The 22,625-nt window shown below is 38.0% G+C and overlaps 1 long non-coding RNA gene across 8 annotated transcripts; it reads right to left on the bottom strand.

The window, feature by feature from the left end:
- Positions 1–626: 626 nt before the first annotated feature.
- On the bottom strand, positions 627–20,315 carry LOC104915265 (uncharacterized). Of its 8 annotated transcripts, XR_014880480.1 has the most exons (7): positions 20,176–20,314; positions 19,936–19,991; positions 19,590–19,679; positions 16,844–16,927; positions 12,846–12,929; positions 4,700–4,775; positions 627–2,742 (listed from the first exon to the last, which is right to left on the bottom strand). It is a non-coding gene; the product is annotated as an uncharacterized LOC104915265 (long non-coding RNA). The 8 variants fall into 8 exon arrangements; XR_014880478.1 differs by lacking the exon at positions 19,936–19,991 and having other exon boundaries at positions 19,590–19,686; positions 20,176–20,315; XR_014880477.1 differs by lacking the exon at positions 4,700–4,775.
- Positions 20,316–22,625: the final 2,310 nt, after the last annotated feature.

Consider the following 22,625-nt stretch of genomic DNA (forward strand, 5'->3'; position numbering starts at 1 on the left):
AGTATCAGTATATTTACCTCAGAATTCATGAAGTGAGTTATCATTCTCTGTCCAGTGGCTTAAACAGTCACTCTGAGAATTATCACAATGGAAAAATACAAACAAACAAACAAACAAAACCTTATAACAAAGTTACCTGGCTAGCTCTGCTGAAGTTCTACTTCAGATTTTATTATCAGGAAGAGTTCAGACTGAGACTTTTCAGATTTATTATGAATTTGAGACGTGTTACTTAGCACAGTATGCTGACCCAAACAGAAAATGGCACATTAAGGGCAGGAAACCTGAAGTAGATACACTTAGCTATCTGAACAAGATTTAAATGATTCAAAATGTTTAATTTTTTTTTTTTTAATTCTTGTATATGATGGCACACAGAGCTCCTATGATCTCAAATTCAGGCAGTGCAATGTGGTGTGACAAAGCTGGGACAACTTTTCCTTCTGGCTGTCAGGTAGCACACAGGGCAAGATTCTGATTTCCTCCGGTTTCTTCACTTAGTCATTATTTCACGTCAGCTATTTACAGAAGCAGAAACTGTTCAGTAGGAAAGACAGTCACTGCTCTGACTGTCAGGGCATAATGTGCAGTTCATACTCTCTCCATCATTTCACCATCAGCTGTAATGGGATGAAGAGAGAATGCAGATAGTGTCCTTTACTTTATAATCTTGCTATTGATATTCAGCAGACTGGGAAAATATGTATAGTGAATGCAACTTACAGGGAACCTCCTGCATAAACCTCAATTATTTCCCCTTTCAAAGATAAATCGTATAATTACACAAATAAGAGCCTAATTGCAACATTAAGAGACCTAATTTGCATACACATATGTGCAAGGTAGGATTTTGCAAGCATTTCTATGTTATATATATATATATAGCTCACATGTTGTAAAAGGTTTTGAGAAGATGGGTAGCCAGTAGTATTTGTTTCTGTTCTCAGCATCATGATGCCTCAAAAACAGTTTCAAATATAAATCACAAACACAGAATCATAGAATCATAGAGGTTGGAAGGGACTTCTGGAGACCATCTTGCGCAACTTCCCACAAAGATGTGCGTACAGTATGTTACACAGGAAGGCATGAGCAAATCATCCTGTGTGATTTGAACTCTTGATATAAAAAGCAAGCCTGATGTAGAGATAGCCACCAATCTATTGCATCCAAACCAGAACGGGCAGTAAGGTGTCTCTCTAAGTTTTAGAAAGTATAAATAATTCAAGGGAAATGGATTACTGTGGAGATAGTGAATGTGCAATGTTTATTTTCATAAATATATCACCATTACAAAGGAAAATCACTGAATGACGGAGAACGATGGATACCCGGGCTGATGTCTGAATACACGCCGTGGTGGACTGTGAGGTCCTTAACTTAGGGGCTGGGACATAAGCAAGAGACACCTGTGACCTTGCTAAGCCTCGTGTATAAATTTGGGTACTGCCATGGCCTAGAGAGGGCTTGTGCCTAGATCCCAGTCAAGCATATCTGAAAAAATGCAGTACTGAGGCTTTGATTAGGTTGTGCAGTGGGGCTGCTGGCAGCAGTTCTTGGTGTCCATCCCATCCCATCTTGATGCTATGGCTGTGCACTCTAGTGGGCCAAGAAGAAGCTGAGTTTCTTGTGTGCAGGTGCAGGGTCAGAACCATTCTATACTCAGTGAGGTTTGACAGTGGTCATTGTGACAGTGTGCTGTCCACAGCCAGGAGCACACTCAAGTGCTGCAGGGTGAGCAGGACCTGTAGAGCCAGTGCTCCTGGCTCTGGAGTACAATTTCCCACCATAGGTCTGGGCTGCCTTTTTCCAACAGCATCCAAGAGATGTCAGACTCCTGCTCCATTGGCTCCAACGAGAAATCAGGAGGGACAAGTATGGGAGGTACATGCAAGACAGGGCATCATTGTGGGTACAGAGCATCATTCTGCAAGTACAGGCTTGATCAGGCAGTCTTTGTGCAGGAGGCTGCAAAAAGTATTTCGTGAGGAGTATCACTGTCATCACTGCAGCCCTGTATGGCCCAGAGATCCATAGACAGCAGGACTGCTGGGCATCTGTGCTGCAGGAGGGCAGGAGGACAACCACACAGCCACCCTGTTGCCTCCCATCAGGAGCCTCCTGCCTCTGGCCTGGATTGCTCCACCAGCCCTGTGGGCCTCAGTGCTGAGGAACTTCCTGGCATCTTTCACTGGGGTCCTAGGCATTCCATCACTGTCATTGCATCCACAGAGGAGCTGGAGCAGGCAGTGGCAGTATGCCCTTCTGTCCAGGATGGGGACACCTGGACAGAAGGGCATACTGGTCACCTGGAAGGCTGTAGCACAACCTGAAGAGAAAGGCCTCCAGCAGCTCCCAGGACTCTTTCCTGCTTTACAAAAGGTGCTCTTGGTGGCAGCACTAGCACCTACCAATGGGCAGAGTGAGGCTCAGGGGGCTGGGAGGCAAACTACCTCTCTTCTGATAAAATGTCAGCTTCTGATAAAAAATAAAAGTAAAAAATAAAAAACAAGTCTTTGCTATTGACAAGGCTTTTTACATTGCTGTTCGTAACCATGATGGTTTCTCCCTTTTCTGGATCTGGGAGTGATCATAGAAGGAGAAAAAGGAATCTACAATAGGTAACAGAATCCTTACAAATGACAAATAAATAACTCTAATATATCCAGCTTTGTAGTCTTCTGAATACAGTGTTTTCTTGGAGTTTTTTTTTAATATGGTGCCAGCTTCATAGATGGATATCTGCGAAATGAAAAAGCAGGCAGCTGATGAGACAGAAGGATGTTACAGATACTTTAGGGTAGTGTCTGGGATGAAGGTTCTGGGCCAGGACCTCCTTATCATTGGATTTTGTATGCAAGGAAATATATAGCAACTTGCATTCACTGCTTCCCATTGGCAGATCTGAAAGCACTTTAAAAAGGTAGTCACTCATGACATGCTGAGGCAAGAAACATTCCTTTACTGCTGCCAAGAAAGGGAGAATTATGTCATGGCTGCATTAGGTCTAAAGATGCAGACTTCTGATGTCCTCCCTAAGCTTGAAGCCAAAAGCTCTAACTACTGGCTTTGGGCTGGATTAGAACCATACACCATCCTTATCCTATTTCCTAACTAATGGGCAAACTATGTCTGAACAGGACTTCATTTAAGCATACTAAGTAGTGGTCAACACAGGCTGGGGATGTGTGTTGTGTGAATGCAGGTCCTAGACTTTGAGTAGAAGGTGCAGGAAATGGGAAAAGATTCTTGTAGTGTTAACGTTTCTGGGGCTTTATGTGTGTCCACTTACTGAATAACATTTTAGATGCATCTAGCAAGAGTGCACCTCCTCAGTTATTTTTTTGCCTTCTACTTTGCACTGTTACAAGACAGGACCCAGCCTACCGCAGCCGAAATGGCTCCTCAAACAAATTCTTCATATATAGCATCTAATTTTACTCTTTTATTTCTTGGATGCAAAACACAGTATTATTGTTTTCCATAATTTAATAATGATGATGCATAACATACAGCCAAAAAAGTAAAAGAAAACTGCTTCTGTAACAATAGAGTTCTGTAGATGCACAATATTAAGATTTTTGTAGAAAAAGATGTGCACCTCTGTGATTTCTAATGTAGGAACTTCAGGACTGTATTTCTGTATTAGTATAGTAGTATAGTATATAGTACTATATATACTATATATACTATAAATACTATAGTAATGTAGTACTATAAATTTACTATTGTTGTGATTTGCAGTATCTTCAACCTGCCCCTACTCTTGCATAAAGGTATGGCATTGCTATTGTTTCTCCTCTGCAGACAGTTAGTGCAGAGATGAAACCCCCATCCCATCCTGCAATAAGCAAAATATGCAACCCTGAGATAATTTTGTTGTGAGTACTCCAGTAGTCTACAAAAACTGTGGCTCAGTAGAGCATCATCCTGACAAAAAATGTAAAGTACCTTTCTGAAAAGTGACAATCTCACCATAAAAAGCTTGTGGCATGATAATCAAGATTGTCTTTGAGACAGCAGTTGAGTTCCTTCATGAGTTGACTCTGGTCTCCCAGATCATTGGAATCATCCCATTGAACTTTCTCATCTGACCGCATTTTGCAAGAAAGTAGCAGTATCCTTATGTTTTTAGCGATTTCTTGAATTTATTTAGAAAATCCTAATATGTGTTTGCCCTTTGATCAAGACATTTTGATTGTACTTCAGATAAACCAGCAACATATAATTTGGAGATAGAAAGTATTGCATCTAGTCAGAAAGTTTTAACTATTTTGATAGGCATAAAAAAAATCAAAAAAAAAATCATAGAATGATTTGGATTAGAAGGGACTTAAAAGATCATCTAGTTCCAACGCCCTGTCTTTTATGGGATGACAATGGAAGGTTTAAGTGGGCTTTTTGTTAGGTGCTACTGTTCTTGCCAAAATATCTGGAAATGATGATTTCATTGGGAGAATTACAGATCAGAATATTTCTACATACAGCATTACATTTAAAGTTGGTCCATGTGTGCAGTTTATTTCAAAGGAGACACAAATTAGCTATCAGTAACGTGACTACAGCAGTGCTGTTAAAGATGAACAACAGGTCACTGAGAGTCATAAGATGTACCAGTTCTAAATCTAATTCATTTTGAAAGCATAGAGAGTTTGCTCATTTCCTGTGATGGAAAAACCAGTATAAAGGATACACCAACCTCTGAACCTCGTGTTGGCTGAAGGATGGGAGGAATATCTGCCAGTCACACTTGACTAATCTGATCATCATGATGCCTTTAATAATAAAAAGAATAAATAATTTAAAGACTGACCCAAGCTGTTTCTGGAGACTCCTGATGTTTTCCTAATAAGTAACAAGGATGCTTGCTGCCATCTGCCCAGGCATATTCTGTCTACATCTAAAATATATATGAATTTATCTGAGGAACAGAAAGATCTAGTTACATGAGATTGTACTGACTCTTGTTTGTTTGTTTGTTTGTTTGTTTTGTGGCAGTCTTGATAGCAATGTGAAGTTCACTGCAGAGAGACAGTTTGAATTTTTGTCTTGCAGTTGTCATAAATATATCATCTGGCACCTCTTCTCACAATAACTATTTGAAGCAACTAGAACTCCCTGCAACAAATTATTTAGATTCTGGAAAATAGCTCTCAGGTAACATCTACTCTGGTTCACAAATCACTCAATGAAGATACTGTATCAGATTTTTTTCATATCAATTATATCTCATGTTCCACAATGACAAAATGTTTTAATTCCACACTAAATAAACTAAGTAAATAAATAAGAAAGATGTGGTTAGCTAGAGATAATTGTTATTTTTAACCTTGAGTTCCAACCACTTAAGTCATGGAACTGAAAGGTTACAAATGAGCCCAAACTCAGATACAAGAAGAGTGTGTAAAAGTTTAATGTTTTCTAATGTTTAAAAAGAAAAAAAATCCCTTTTATTTGACCACTACAGGGTTATTAATTAACAGGGAGAGGAAAGGAAGGAAGGTGGTGAAGAGCCTCTTCTTCAGGTATTTTGTTTTTTACTTTTTTTTTAAATCTATTTTGACCGAAGTGCAGAGAAGGACTACCTTTCCCTGTAGGTATAGGTCATTAGTTCACATAACATACATTTTGCAACATCTAATCTCACTTCCATTTATTTAAAAGCCTCTCATTGAGCAGTAATGGATAGATTTCTCTAAGCTCTTTCTGCTTAAAAGAAAGTTCAGTTTGTCTGTCCTACTAGAACTCCATCTTTAAAATCATCATCTCCAAATGTGGTCAGATTGTTTCCTCCTGAAAAAGGAAGATTTCCTACTTTCTTTATCTTCCTTCCTTTCTTCCTTTCCTTCTTCCTTCCTCTATTTCTCTCTTTCCTTTTTCTTTCTTTTTATTTTTTTTCTTTTTGTTTAACTTCAGTAAAAGTTTTACAGCACATTTATGAGCTTTGGTCTGGCTTGTTCCTGGATATCTATAGTATTTGACTCTAGGGACTCTCAAGCTGTAATTCCTCTTGCAGAAAGCTATGTATAATGTTAATAAAAAAGTATTTCTTTATCTTTGAGTAAATGTACTGGTTCTTTAAAGCTAGAGGGGAACCTTAGTAATTTTAAAGAATATATTTTGTTAGAAAACAAAGAAAAATTGTTAATTTTAACTGTTGACTGACATATTACATGAAAGTAACTATTTTATTTACAACTAACTTAGGCTTGAAAATCTCCCAGAGAATAAACAAGAATACTTTTAAAGTAAAACAGTGAAAATCATGGCTATTTATAGAGTATGTAACTTGTTTCTTGGTCACCTCCCATTCTCTTGATTCATTTAATTAAAGTGCATCCTGATTTGAACTGTTTCTCATTTTTCTGCTTTTTGGTTAAACCATAGTCACATCTTATTCACTGACATAGCAATCAAGATAATCTCTTATTCTTATCAAATCTGAAACATGATTTTTCCTTTTGACTGTATATTTGGATTTTTACTGAGGTTCTTGTTTTAAATTAATTTCTAATGTTCTCAATTTTCTATTTTATGAATCTAACCATTCAAAAAGAGACAAATGACTCAGCAGAAGGCTGATGAATCTTTCAAATGAACTGCTGGTCATTTACCAAAGACTGTGCTTTCTTCATCAGGATCATTTTCAGCCTAGCTGGTAAACACCAGAAACTACAGGCAAGAATTTAAAATGAATCCCTTTGCCTTACATCACCAAATTGACCTTTGTTTTTGACTAAAACTTTACTATGCTCACAACATGTGTGTCATATGAGTGTGAGCTACTTCTCATCTACACCCACTCATACTTCATTTCTAATAGCAAGTTCTTCCAAAATATCTGTCTCATCATCAGTGCCTTTTCTGCTTCTTCAAGAAAAACAAAAAACAGAAAAACAACATAAAAACAAAACAAAACAAAACATAAGCCCATAATCCCTGGTTCATTGCTTCATTTTATCCAGTGAACTGAGGTGGTTTCTTTTGCCCTTACAAGGCTAGATCTCCTTCCTGTTTCTGAATGAAACTCTCATCAGCGCAATTGAATATGACTTCATTCAGTAGCAGCAGCTGCAGAGGCAGCCAAGAAGGGAGTTTTGGACACTCAGAGACTGTGCAAATATTTGGCTTCTAATGTTTAGGAAAATGATTGATATATTTTTTTTTTGTTTCTGTTAATGTTTTCATTTTGAAATTATTTTTTAAAGTTCAATTTTGTGTATCTTTTTTTTTTTTTTTTTAAGAAGAAAATATTTTGTTTGGATTGAAAAACACAAGTAATTTTTCCAACTTGAGCCATCATCAACTTTAAAATTTAAACTAACTTAAAATGCAATATAACTACATTTTAAATTAAGTTCAAAGCTAAAACCTGGCTTCCTTCATTTTTTAAAAAACAGTTTTTCCCAAATTATCTTTTTCATTCTTTAGATCAAGCAAGTAGGTACACCTGCTTCACCAGTAAGAAAGTTTCAGTCATTTGAATTTACAGAATTATCTAATTAAAACATTGGAAAAATACTTTTATTGTTGCATTCTTTTCTATTAACGTTTCTTCATTTCACATTTCACATTTACCCCATACCTCTGCTTGTTTTGCCTTTTTAGTGGACTGATTGCATCTATTTCTCTTCCCACTTTGCATTCCCCATTCTAACTTAAATAATGCTACTATTACTACCTGAAATAACTATGTGTGATGTTCTGCTATAACATTACATTAAGAGGTCATTCTGTCCCAACTTGTCTGTCTTTTCTACCTAGACTATACAATTCCACTAATTGAATGCATATAACAACTGAAGTTTATATAAAATCACCTTATCATACAATAGCCTGTGATTTGAAATTTCCTGTTAGTGGTAACCAAAAATGCTCGGATGATCTCTTTCAACTGTATTTTATATGGGTTTCCACTGCTGTTTAACTACCATATCAGAGACCATATTTTCCACTCATTCTGCTTTCCAAATTAATCACCAATTATGCCAGGTCTCTAAATTCAGTGGTGAGTACTGTAATCCTGACTTTATTTTCTGATTGATCTTTTTTTTTTTTTTTTTTTCTTTTCATAGAATCATAGAATCACTCAGGTTGGAAAAGACCTGAAAGGTCATCAAGTCCAACCGCAACTGAACCATTCAAGTCCAACCGCAACTGAACCATACTGCCGTAACTCTAACAACCCTCCGCTAAATCATGTCCCTGAGCACCACATCCAAACGGTTTTTAAACACATCCAGAGATGGTGACTCAACCATGTCCCTGGGGAGCCTATTCCAATGCTTAACAACCCTTTCTGTAAAGAAGTGTTTCCTGATATCCAAACTAAACTTACCCTTGTACAACTTGAAGCCATTTCCCCTCGTCCTGTCACCTGTCTCTAATGAGAAGAGACCAGTCCAGTTCTCACTGTAAGCACTTTTCAGATACTGGAAGAGAGCAATAAGGTCTCCCCTCAGCCTCCTTTTTCCCAGACTGAAGAGCCCCAATTCCTTCAGTCTGTCCTTATAGGTCATATTCTCCAAGCCCTTCATAAGCCTTGTTGCCCTTCTCTGGACCTGCTCCAGCACCTCAATGTCCTTTCTGTACCGAGGTGCCCAAAACGGAACACAGTACTCGAGGTGAGGCCTCACCAATTCCAAGTACAGGGCAGGATTACTTTTAATAGTGTAAAAGAACTGTCTCCTCTAGGTAAACATAAAATAAAATATATACATTCAGAAATTTGATTTTAGGAAAAACTGTCTATTTTGGCCTTTCTTACAGAAATACACCTCAGGCCTTAAGCCCATTCTTCTTAGCCTTATACAAACAATCCTGTCTTCATGCTAATTTTGACTGAAAAAACTGTCCAAATAGCATAGTGAAACTAGCGTTAAGGGAAAAAGAATTGTCCTGTTTATATAATTTTCACACCAAAATTTTCTAATTTTTCTTTTATATATTTTTTGCCAAGATTACCATTAATTCTTTTGAAATTCATATATTTACTGGGTAAGCAATTTTTCAATAAATAACTTAAATAATAAATATTTTATATTTAAACTATCATGCAGTAGAGTTTATGGATATATATTCAGGTCATGTGTCAACCAGCGATGTGAAGAAATATACTTAAAACACTCAAAACTATTTTCCCCAAATTATGTTTTTGTATAAAAAATCTATAAATTCACCTCAAACATAAGATCTCAACAAACAGACAGATATCCATCAATCTCATAACTGGTGCAACACAGTATTGGCAGCAGAGCTTCTGAGAGGCAAGATCTTAGTTTCAGTCACACTACAGTTTCTCTCTGTGAAACTGAGGCTTTTAAGTAGGCTGAGAATCATGATCTACTTTGATTGACTTTTTCCTCAGATGTATTCATCACATAATTGTAATCAGGAGAAGCCATTGTGTGTTGTTCCTTCTGAAGTAGAGCATTTATAGCACTGCAATTAAGAAAGCTTCATTGCTAATACACTGGGCATTTACGTTTTCTGCAGTTTTAATGGCACACTGCTGTGGGATTGGAGTTCAAGATGTATGTAGAACATGTCACCAAAAGACTGAATGATTTTCTTCAAGCACATCTCATTTCTGCCAGTTTTTAAAGCATGCAAATAAATACCCACCTTCCTGCTTTTTGGCTTGCTAATATGCCCCTTCAGTACACCAACAGCAAATCTTAGTAGCCTTTTGCTACTACCAGAAAAGCAGGTTTTCCCTTATTCCCAGGTGACCTACTTTTAAAGCATAAACTTAGTAGCTTTGTCAATAGGATTTAGAAGCTTTCCACTTTTATAAGGATCACTGATATCTGGAAATTTTTTCAATCTCAAATCACATTGAATGATATAAAGTTCAATTTCTAAAGAAGTTGGTATAATTTCTAGGAAAGCCAAAAATAGAAAAAAGTGAATTTATTTCAGGACGTTTTTAATGTTATCTCCATAGTATTTTAGACAGGAAATATGTTGCTTGGTTGAAAACAGATTTATTTAAAAAAAACTGTTTTCCTCCTTCCTCAGAATGTCTAACTGAATGATCTCACAGATGTTTCTCATCATGCAACATCATTACATAGGCATGGGATGCTCGGATCTTGGTTGCATTGACCAGCACTGCCATTGGTTTTGGTTCCTCATAAGAGCCATGTATTGAAAGGATCCAAGGCACGAAAAAAGTGACAGTCTGGCTTCGACAAGTCATGCCCTATTTAAAATTCTGTATTTCCTCACACCGCATAGAGAGCAAGGCTGTAATAGCATAATCTTTCTCATTTACATTTTCCTTTGGTGTAGAGCTGTCCCAGAGAAAAAGACCCGTTGGAGCTCAGGTTATTCAGGCATATTGACTGCCTGATAGTTGTCACTCCTACATATCTGCATCATTCCTTGGTGCTAAACTCGTTTGTGAAGATAAAGGTGTGGTGGGAAATGACACCCACCAGTAGCAGCAAGTGGTAAAATTTAAAAGAGTTTAATTTACTCATTTTACAGTGTGATATATTGGTGTTATGCTAAGTTATTGGTATATTTTATTGGTGCCTTTTATTTTTATAGTGTTTTTTCTTTTCTTTTTTCTTTTTTCTTTTTTTTCCTGACTCTATTTAACTCCTTAGCCACCTTCCACACAATCTTTATTTCTGTGACAATCATGGCATGACAAGAAAAAGGCAGCTGGCATGAGTGGTTTCCTCCCAGCTTCTTCAGCCTGAAGTCAAATTCATTCTGGGTCATCAAGGAAGCTGCAAGGAATGGCCTGTGAGCAAGGACAGGAAGGACTTGTGTGACATTAGCTCATATTCCCTCCTTTCCCTCCTGAGCCATAAGTGGTCTTCAGTTTACCAAGACAAATGACCTGGCCTTATGAAAATGAGAGCCAAGATTTATTGCAGGTGTTGCTTGATTTCAACTTTCAATCTGTACCCACAGCAGTGTTTGTAGCCAGAGCTCCACAGAAAGGCAAAGGTACCAATAAATTTGAAAAAAATAAAATCTGTAGGCAATCTGTTATTTTATATTAATATTTTTTGACTATGTGACTGTTACTTTAATGACACATTTTTGCCCACTGTATTCAATTGCCATGGATAGTCAACTGTTCACAATGACTGGAGAAATGAGGAATATGCACACAGTGTTGTGATTTAACTCAGCAAGCAGCTAAGCAGCATACAGATTTTTGTTCACTCTCCCTCACAGTGGAATGGGAGAAATAACTGGAAAATAAAAGGTAAAGCTTGTAGACTGAGATAAAAAGATTTACTAAGACAGAAAAAGGAGAGAAATAATAGCAATGATAACAATATATATGTGTGTGTATGTATACATAAGTTGCCCTTAAAAGTAATGCCTTCTATTTATTTCCATGGAAACTACAGATACAAAAAGAGAAAAGTAGATACAAAGAGCACAGTTTAACTGTGCATTATTTGAAAAAGCTAATTTCATCTACAAAAAACACTGTTTTTCAACACTGTCACCACCACTATGCATTTTCACCAGTGTTGAGCAATAGCCTGCATGATGTGCTTGTAAAAATATGCACAAGCAGAGGTGACACAATGTTGCTGTCTCCAGTTCACCTCATTGTGCTCACACCAACTATTTGGTCTCCATCAACATTCATCAAACACTGATGAATATCTAAGGGTGCAGTTTTTTCATCCATGGGTGCATGGAGGAATTCAATGACACACCTTTTCTTCATTTGTACTTCTGTGTCAGACAGCAATCTGTCAGACTCTCCCTCTGTTGCTATCTGTTGCATGACAAAAACATGTAGTGAAATACTGATAGGAAGGTCCTATCTCTACTGCCATATCAACAACTACTGCCTCTGATGATGTGGGCCAACATCATAAAAAAGGAGGCATTACTTTTGGAGCCATCTTCATCAAGTGATACACAAAGCAATTGATTGTCACCTGCCAACTGATGCCCAGACAGTCCCTGTTCACTGACTGACCCCTTAGCCTTCTCCCCTAGGTTTTTATAGTTTCTTAATATGAAGTCATCTGGTATAGAACACCTCTCTGGACAGTTTAGGTCAGCTGTCTGAGTTCTGTCCTCTCCCAGCTCCTTGTGCCCATCAATCCCATTCCTAACAGTACAGTATGAAATGCTGAGAAAATGAATTGTCCTTGGCTCTGTGCAACACTGCTCAGCAACAACTAAAACATAGGCATGCTATCAACACTGTGTCTCTCCCAAAGCAAATAACATAGCATCATGTTAGACACTATGAAGGACATCAACTCTATCCCAGTTAGATTTAGGAAGAAATGTTTGAGAATGTTGATGCATGGAGCAGCACAAAAGCTGTCGGGAGGAGAAGGCTGGTTGTAATACAGTGTTAAATGCATTTTTAAGGATTTGCTTTTGCGACAGCAATGGTTATAAATCAACTACAGTTCCTATCTGTACAATGATCAGCAGTCATCATATGTGATATAGGTCTGTACTGTGTTACTGAAGACCATACTACAGGCGCTTCTGAAATTGTGGTCATCTCATGACAGTGGTACCCAAGCTCAGTTTTCCTTATGACTCACATCAGTAAGTGTTTGTGCTCTGGTCTGCAGACTGGAAACATCCCTGGAGTGCTGAGAAGCCACATGAAGTGAAAGCATAAATGCAGTATCACCTAACCATCCCATTATTACTTAACATCACAACTTAAACTCTCAAACATCCAATTCACCTTCAGGCAGCTCACATGAAACCTAACCTTTTCTGCCAATAGAAATCTGTATATGCATATTCAGAACTGCATGAGCCTTTACCATACTCAGCAGCTCAAGAACTATCGCATAACTCAACTGAGATCTACATGAATTTTGTCTGATTACCTTTCATGGTGTGTGCTGAGTCCTTTCCAATTAAATTCTGGAACAACAACTTCATTTTCGAAGTAAGGTAGTGGTAGCATCCACCTACACAAAGTGGGGAGAAATAAATCAAGGACAAAAATGTCTGAATTGTTCAGTGTTTGGATATATTTTACAAAAGACAATTGCCTACCATATAATTTCCAAGGGATCAAAACTGAAACCTCAGCATAAAACTGTTACCTCTTTGTTGAGCCAAATGGACTGTTTTGCTGAGATGTCCCCACATGACATGCTCACTTTGGTAGATTAGGCACCTGTTCTATCAAGATCAACTAATTTATTGCTGCAGTTACTACCGCAGAATGGCTGAGTTTGACTTAGTTCTGTTGGCTTGACACTTGCCCTAAGCTATACAATCTGGCTGTGATAGAGGTGCAGAATGAACCCAGATCTTCCAAGAACAACCCAAACCCTAGAACATAATCTGTATACTTCCCTGCCTAGGTCAGAGCTATGGTTGTTCCAGTTGCTTCAGGACAACATTTTTGTTAATCTTGTCTTGCACTTGGTAGTGCAAGGGAAGCTCTTAAGAAGGGCACAGCCAGGATAAATGGGCAGGTTTGCAATTTGAATTGGAAAATGACACAAGAAAAAGTGTTTCAGTTGGAAAGCAGTAACTCTCCTAATGTTTTTGGCACAACTGGAAGGAAAAAATATCATTCAGGTAAACTCCAGTGTAGAGAAAAAAGTTGGTAACGCTGGTTTAAAGCTGCCAGCTGCTACTCTTCTAAATGCCTGCCATTTTCAGATTGTAAAGTGTAGAAAACTCTGTACTTTCTTTGCAGTTACGATTGTTTTGGGCAAAGACAGATGTCCAGGTATGTGTGTATTAAAGAAACTTACTAATACAGTAAAACAGGAGCTACCATAATAGAAGATCTAAAAAAAAAGAAAATGGAAAAATATGTTGCTAACTATCCTTATCTATACATGTCTGTGCATACATATTTACAATCTTGATGTGGTTTTTAAAACAGCATTAACAAAAGACCAAATTCAAACCTTGAATCACGTCTGTTGTTAACAAAAGAGCCGAGATTCAAGTTTTTATACGCCTTGTTTTCTGAGTAAATGTAGTCATTTTATTATCTAAATGCTATTCTGACTCTTTTGAGGGTTTTCAGGCTTTCTCATTTGTTTGCTCTCTTCTTCCTCTGATTTACAAACAGGCAAAAAGCAAGTAAAAAAATTGAGTCAAATCCTAAAGTTAGAATAAGTGGCTAGCCTCAAAGCATTTGTCATCAATTCTAGAAATTCAGTTTAGCACAGTAAAACTGACAAGTCACTCTCCATGATGATGGATGACAACTTAGAAAACAAGAAGAAAGAGTCATTTACCAAGCTTCTTTTTTTGATGTAAACAAGAGAGGTCATGTCTCTCAATCTGATATGAATGTTCATTCCAGTTATGATCTAAGTTGTGAAAAGGTGGAACGACAGTAGGTATAGGCAACAATATTCACTTTATTGCCAGGGGAATTGGAATAGTTGAACTTCTATCCTTTTTTTTTTTTCCCCCTATAATACTTATGGTTTTTTTGGTTGTTGTTGCTGTTTGTTAGTTTGTTCATTGTTGTTGTTGTTGTTTTCTTTTATGTATGCCATGCCACACTGCAGTAACATGACAGAGCAATCTGTCCAGCCCAGCTATCACCATCTCTCCATACTCCCCCCACTCAGCCACCAACGGAAAAACTTTCAAGGAGGCAGGAATCTTTTCCAATAATTATTTGTGAGACTATATGTAGTGCAAATTGTTACAAAATTAGTTCTGGAGTTGACATGCATTTTTATTCTCTGGAGGAGGAGATGACCTGTCCCTCCTTGTGTTGGTCTCTGCAAGCTGATGTGTCCAGAACTCTTTTCCTGGACTCTGACCCAAGTTTTACAGTAATGCATACAGACTGCATATTTTACCCTTGACTAGTATCTCTGTGGCTGCTCCAGTAACCACTCTCTCCACCTTATGGAGACAGAGCAGACACATGCTGCTAAATGACTGAATCAGCTAGTAGCTATTGTCTCTCCTTGGAGAAATAAAAGGAATAACAGCACTTCTTTGTAGGGATGTTCATGCCACAATGATTTTTCTGTTTGCATATTTAGGGAAGCTTCTAATTTGAATTTTTTTTTTTTTTAATAGTTCCCAATATCTCACTTAATTTAAAAGCTGTTTATGAACTCCCCTTTTGAATGGATATGACATAGCTGTGAAAGCAGGACTTGAAGAGAGAAAAACAAGTTATCGTAGTAAGTAGACTTACACTATGTTCCTATTCAGGAAAGATTTTCTGAGAGACAACAAAACCTACTTTACATTTTGATGACTATACTTGCCTCATCCTTACTAAATAGCACTATCTGATGTAAAATGCATCAAATGATTCTATGCAGTGCTCCACTGGCTAGGTCTCACCAAAGGAAAGCAGCCTCTTCTTCATGATCTTTTTCTCAGACAGTAGTAATGTGGTAGATAGCAGAACATTTTCAGTAGAAAGTACTAACTCCGTAACTTCCTTTCTTCTGATGGAATGAGATCTACATATGACAGCTTCTGATAATATCGTTGTGCTACAATCTTACTTAGCTTCTAGGAATGAGTCAAATTGACGTTTCAGTACTCTGAGATAGCAGTTAAAAAAAATCTGAGCTGCTTTTTTACTTTCTTAGACCCAGAGAATCATATGAATGTTTGTTGAAGGGGACCTCTGAAGGTCATATAAGCCAGCCTCCCATTTGAAATGGGACTGCTGCCAATGCTCATTCAGCTGTGGATTTGTCTAGCTGAGTCTTGAAAATCTCAAAGTACAAAAATTGGTCTCCTCTTCTAACCTAACTATCTCTGGCTGAAGAAGTTTGTCCAATGCCCAGTATAAACCTTGAACACATCATCTGCCCTGTGTCAGATAGTGTGACAATACTAGAAGTTTAGTTCTGTTGTCCTAACAGCTCTTCATACAACTGTCAGCTGCTGTTATACCATCTCCTTGACCCTTCTTCCCAAGGCTAATGACATTCAGTTTCCTCAGCTTCTCCCTGTACAGGGTGCTCTCCCAGCCTCTAACGGTCTTAATGGCCCTCCATTGCCAGAGTATCAGCAACACTGTAGTGCTATATGCAACAACAGACAAATCCACACACTCCTGAGTGTCAAGGCCAATCCACGTGTCATATCAACTTATTGGGTCTTTATGTTAATGTCAGTATTGGAGGGAGTAAGAAGATGGACTCGTGCTTTCCTGTACAACAACATCGGGTGTCTACACTTATCACAGCACTCCTGCAAGTTTTTACAGTCTGTAATAGAGCATGTGGATAGAACTGCTTATTGAATGATCCATTTACATAGATATATGAAAGCTTTCATCACCAAGGTGCCTGGTGATCCACAATAGTACATAGACTTACCCAGGTTTAGAGGAATTCTGCTAATGTCAGTGAAAGTCTAGTAAGTACCAATTAGTCATTTTCAACTGCAGAAAGCAAATATCAGACAGCAAGATGCATTCACATTTTCTATATTTTAAATGGAGGGCTAAGTACATTCTGAATAATTTCAGAGTTGAGTATTCAACAAAATACCATGTTCTTTAAAAGTCGAAAAATATTACATGGAGACTATGCCCTTATTTGATATATTTATTCCTTTGTTTCTTTTCTTTTTACAACAGTGTTTAGTACACAAAAAAATAGGGGTCATTATAACATACAAAAATTTTTAAAAGATTTCCAGAAGAAAAGGCTTTCTTTTTTTACGGATCTATAAAAAATGTGTCTAAAAATAAAAATGATTTTCTCTCATCAAGGACTTGATCTGTCAAATGTTATTTCTATTGGAAATCTAAGTCACATTGGATTACCACCCGGGCCTATCCAAGTTAAACTACGTCAACTTGAAGCAATCAAAAATGCTCATGTTATCAGGAATTTATGAAATATGTTTAGAATCACATTACCTGAGGAGTTTTGCCTTTCAATCTTTTAATAATATATTGAAGAGGAAGGATCTGCTCTTCAGTGGAGAAATTCATTTTGCCACTCTAAAGGAGTTAAAAGTGGAGGAATGAAATCAGAAAAGTTCAGGTTCACAATTAAAAGATAAAAATGTAAAGTTATCTTCATATTCACTCCTTCAATAAGGAAAAGAGCATTGAGTTAGGCTTTTGATACAATTAATTATACAAAGAATAGATGCAATTTTGTGGTATTCTTGGGCTCAGGTTTCTAAATTCACAGCTAATTTCACCATCAGATGAACATTTGTGATATTAATTAACTAATTTGAAAAAGTTTGAGATTCACTAAACAAAAAAGATTGACCCTGCCATTTTAAAGACTTCTACTGATCAGAAATTGCTCAGTTAAATTTGATCTTTCTTTATACATAAGTTATATTAATATTATTCAATTTAGATATCCAACTTGTAAAGAAATATTAATAAATTAGAAATGGTAATGTGTAAAATAGAAATAACATCCTGCATATATTCTAAAAAATTGTATACGTATAAAATTCAGCCATCAGTTTTGAAAGCAATTCCTGAGAATCAACTACCAGTTCTAGACACCCACCATACTGTACACACATGGTTGTAAATTCATTCGTCCATTTTCATCAGGATGTCTGCATTTGGCTGAAGCTGAGGAGCAATGTCTGCATTTTCTAAATGCTCAACATGCCCTTTGCTTATTTGGACCCTGTCTTCTTGGCAGATGGACAGGCTACTTCAACTATTTGGAGTATTTGATACGGAGTAGCTGGTCTTTGTCTCCATGGGCTCTGGAACTTAATGCAACTTGAAAGGGCAGCCCAGATTGTGTTAAGGCTCACAGGTCGCAAATTATTACCATCTTACAGACTACATTTACAACTGAAATTTACAGGGCTGCCTCAACAAGGAGAAGGCAAAGGAAATTAGGCAACATCCTGACCAGCTAGCCATGGCTACAGATTTGACTTCTGGAATCACATCACAGCATATTCAGGTAACCAATGCCTAAAAAACAGGATGATTGAAATAGCATGGTGGTAACCAAGTCCATTTCTGCAGCAAGAATATACTTCGTAGAATAGTAGTGTTAAATGCAAAGTCCTGTCGACTGGACATTGCTGTCATCCTGGTTACATCAGGATAAAGCCAAAGTAACTGCAGACATCTGCTGCAACATTTTGAGCTGATTCAATATTGCATGATAATAATATTGAAAAGCCCATCTTTGATTTTTCAGAATGGTGGTTCAAATTCAAAACTCATTCGTGTAATTCTGCGGCTATACTTAATTCTAATCAATGGGAATACATTGCTTATTGTATTCTGACTGGGAAAAAGTCAGTAGACTACAAAAAAAAAGAACGTCTGAATATTATGAATGCATTAATAAAAGTGTAGTTCTCTACAAAGGAAGAAGTTCCTCACTGATGATGGAGAGAGGGTTTTTTGGTCTATGTTTGGAGCCCCACACTTTCCTCAGAAGTAGTGTACAATTGCAATTAAGTATATACTAACCCAGTGTCAATTAAGGATAATGGTATTTCCCACCATTTTATTTTAGATCTTTGAAGGCAATATGATGGTGTTGACTTTTATTCACAAGAGGGTTTGTAATGTTTCTTAGGCACAACAGAACATCAATACTCTTGTATTTTTAATAATGATCTTATTTGCTATACTCTTGGCAGCCTTGGAGCATATTAGTTTCATTGCTGACAACATCAGTGGAGCCAAAATAGTTACTGTAGGTGGATTCTGTTGAGTTTAATTGGAATGTGTGGGGTCACAGCATATCTATTTCTAAATTTAGCATTGTTGTTTTGGGACCAGTGCCCTGTATCAGCCCAATTTGCTGTGCTTTTGATACAGTTTGAAGAGAGGATATGTTGTCTGTTTAAAAGAGTAACTTCTGTGAGTCATGCTACAGACAAGAAATTTTTAAGTGACAAAACATGCACTCAATCAAAAATAATCATTCTGGGTGGATCTTTACCTCGTATGGAGTTCCCTGCCATCAGTGAGTCTCCTCTTTCTCTTGGAGCGCTGTTGCTAGGGGCAAAGCTTATTTGTGCAAGTGTGAGGGCAACTGGCTGATTTTGGGGGGCATGGCAAGGGAATTCACACAGAACAACATACGGAGGCTTAAACATCTCTCTTTGTGGCAGGGGTAGCCAGCCTGAGGCAACCATCCGGGGACTGACTTTCCTCTTTTGCACATTGTTGCACATTGTCCCTTAAAACAAGAATGTTGTGTACTGGAGAGACAAGACAATTAGCAAGCACAAAAATTTCCTCTTCTCTCTCAAAAGGTGAAAGACTGTCTTAATGAGAAGAGGGGAGTGGTCAATCTTTTAGGGGTGGAATTGTGAGCTGCTGTCTTCAGCAAGGTATGCAATATCGGAAAGCCATTAGGGGTTTCAGCCCAATGCCCTGATTTAAGTGTTGACCCTTTTTTCCTTTGTGTCGTTACTCTTATGAGCTCTGTGTGACTAATTTTCCACATGTTTTCAAACAAGGAGGTACATGATGTGCCAGGTTTCCCAAGAAATGAACATTATCATCCCTGGGAGTCTTCTCTGACAAGCAGAGATGTTGAATCAGTTTTCCTATGTTACATGCTGTTAATGGTGATTGTAATCACAGAAAAAAAAAATAAATAAATACTAAAGAAAACACTACAGTTTGCAGTATGAAGCTGAGCCCTTCTTACCTTGTTGGGAAAAGTTAGGTTATCATAACAGCTGTCCTTCCTGTTCATAGTCTCAAACTCGCTGTTTCTCCTGTCAGACTTGGAAGTAACCTGCAAACTTATCATCAAGATACTAAAGAGAAAAGTTCTTCTAAGCATTGAAATGTGAAAGGAGTCAGGGTGGTATTTTCAGACATAAAGAAATAGGACTTTTTTTCAGGCCTATTTTGCCTACACAGAGTTACATATTGGCATGGTTTTACATGAGAAAAAGACCTTCACAAAGAACAAAAGGCAGGAATTTGTATTCTTCCTTCACTCTCTTATTTGTACTGTTTGAGCATTTTCCAAGCAAGCCCACGCTTACCTCTGACAATTTGGGTGCCCAGTTTCATGTATTTCTTCCTGCCTGTAGGAGAGAAGCTGCAGAACAACAGGCACAAGGCTGCAAATTAATAGATGCTTCTCCGACACTATTGTCAATATAATTTTTGAATTACATCACTTGAGATCTGTTTACATGTTTACCCTTTACCAAATGAACTTCTGTGCATCAGAAGGAGCTTATCTTTCACCACCTATCATATCCCACTGGAATCCAACTCACCAATTTTAGCGATAATCTTTTTTTTTCAATTTTGTTTTTAGCACCAGGCCGAACATGATCAAATCTTCTTCAGCTCCCAGAGGCCTCTCTTGCTGTTTGCTGTACTTTCCTGCCAGGGTCCGCAACCTGCTGCACATTCTCAGACTTGCTGATGAGTCACCCGACACGGGAGGACGCGAGGATGGAGCCTGCCCACTGGCCCCTACAGCTGAAAGCCAACACTGGTTGCTATTTAGATCAACAGCAGAAGTGTCAGTGTATTTGCAACATTTTTAAGGATGGTTCAGGAAGCTACAAGTCAAAAAAATATTCTCCTTCCCCAGTCTAATACTGGCTTTGCAGTGTTTACAAACAGCTGTTGCAACAGCTCCAAGCTCCGAAGAAATATGTGACACATCTGAGAATCTGACAGTCAAACCCAGCATTTGTTCCCCTGCATCCCTTCTAAGGCCTGGCGTAACAGGAGACGTGATCCGTGCGGTATTTGTCACTGTGGCAGCTGCTTGCACGGCAGTGGCAGTCGCTATGTGATCGCTGGCTCCGCGCCTTGCTGCAGCCAGGAGAAAGTGCGCCTGCAGGCAGGGGGGCAAGGAGCCCATTGCCAATGCAGTGATAAAAGTAAAGGGGTGCAGGCAAGGATTCTGCTACTGAAGTGTAAGAGGCAATAGTACAAAGCTGGAAAAGGGGGGTGCAGCAGTCCCAGATCTTGCAAGGTCTTCAGGAAAATGGCACAAGGGCTGCTCTTGTTTTCTTGCTCACCCTGACATCCTGTGAAGGGCAGTGATGTTGACATGGCAGACAGGATAAGCAGTAGATGCCCAGACCTGGTGTCGCCTCCTTGGACCTGCGTGGCATCAAGAGCAGCAGCAGCCATGTGAGCAGTGCCATTTTGCTCCCAGAAAGCATATTGTACCAGCAATGCAATATGCACACAAAACTGCATGGCAGCTGTTTCACTAGGAAAATGCGTCAGAACAACTAATCTGAATTCGAGTAAGGGATGAGCCTAGGTGCACAGAACATGTTAGGGGGAGAAGTGGCTGTACACAAAAAAACACCAGAACAGATTAATCAGTGACAATGTCCAGTTAAGGTAGAGAAACTTCTATTTTATTTTGTATTTGGACATGGTTTTTAAGATATTATCTGTATGTTACATTCTCTATATAACATCAATAGCTTGTGTTTGCACTACTGGTGAAATTCTATAGCTTTTAAAGCACATGGAAAAAAAAATTCCTGTCATTTTTTACATATGTAAAGTTTAGAGCAAATAGATGTCAGTGCTCAGGGATATTTTCACTTTTATCCCATTAAACTTTACAAGTTTTACTGTGTTTCTGAATTCTTCAGAGAAGCTTCAAAATTCACAAGTTCATACATTTCATAGAGCATCTGCTGCGAAAAAATAAAGAGATTGTGACTTTCAGCTTAAATAACTAAGAATTCCATTATTAAAAATAAAATCCTTGTTATTTAAAATAAAGCCCAAAATAGTTAGCAAGGGAACAGCATAAAAAAATCTAACAAATTTCAGAATATGCAGGAAAATTGTGCAAACTAGAGGGCTCTGTTTGGTCCATTAGAATTACCCCTATGTACATGTGGAATGAGTAATCACAAATCAGGCATCTAGCTGGTGTTGGAGTCTGTAGGAGTTACGAAAAGGCATGGACCCCTAAAATGCAAAGGCACCTGTTAAAGTCCCTTCTAAAGTAGCTTAATTCTTGTAAATTCAAAACAACTAAATTATTTTCAAAGGCTATGCCACAAAAATAATTTGGGATTCTGAAAATCTACTAATTGTAGTGTTTAAATGGATATTATGAGGAACTCTTTGATATATGGAGAGCATGAAGGGAGAAGAGGACAGAATTCTTTGGTCCAGGGGACCAAGGGATACAGAGGACCAGATCTTGACAGAGAAGACTTCTGGAGAAGAGACAAAAAGCCCAGAGATGTTGGTGATAGTCAGTTACTTGAGGATATTTCAATTGCATCTGAGGTTTCTTCAAGCCCTTGTGCACTGAAAATGAAGAATAAATTTGCATGTCTCAAATTCAGTGTGAATTTTGCAGAGCCCTAGTTCAGTATCTAAGTTTCCCAAAGCTCACTTTTGTTAACAGTCTAATGTTTAGCATATTTCCTGCAGAGATTGCAAAGCTTTATCAGTGATGCTCTGAGAGCTTGCCTTTCCTTGACAGACTGCAAAACAGACGCATAAAGTAGTATAGTTTAGTCTTGAATTCCTCCAAATCACCTGTTGGGAAATGGCATCGTGACACTGTCCTGGCAACTACAAAACACTGTTTATGCTAGGTAAAGATGGAAGGAACGGACCCCTAATGAGAGAGCGTTTTTATTACAGGTCACACATCCTGAACTGAATCAAGAAGTCAGAGCACTCTGTTTCTGTTTTTTTCTTTGCCAGCCAAAATATATGGCTATGG

This window comes from Meleagris gallopavo, chromosome Z (genome assembly GCF_905368555.1).
Source record: "Meleagris gallopavo chromosome Z, MGAL_WU_HG_1.1, whole genome shotgun sequence".
Lineage (NCBI taxonomy): Eukaryota > Metazoa > Chordata > Aves > Galliformes > Phasianidae > Meleagris > Meleagris gallopavo.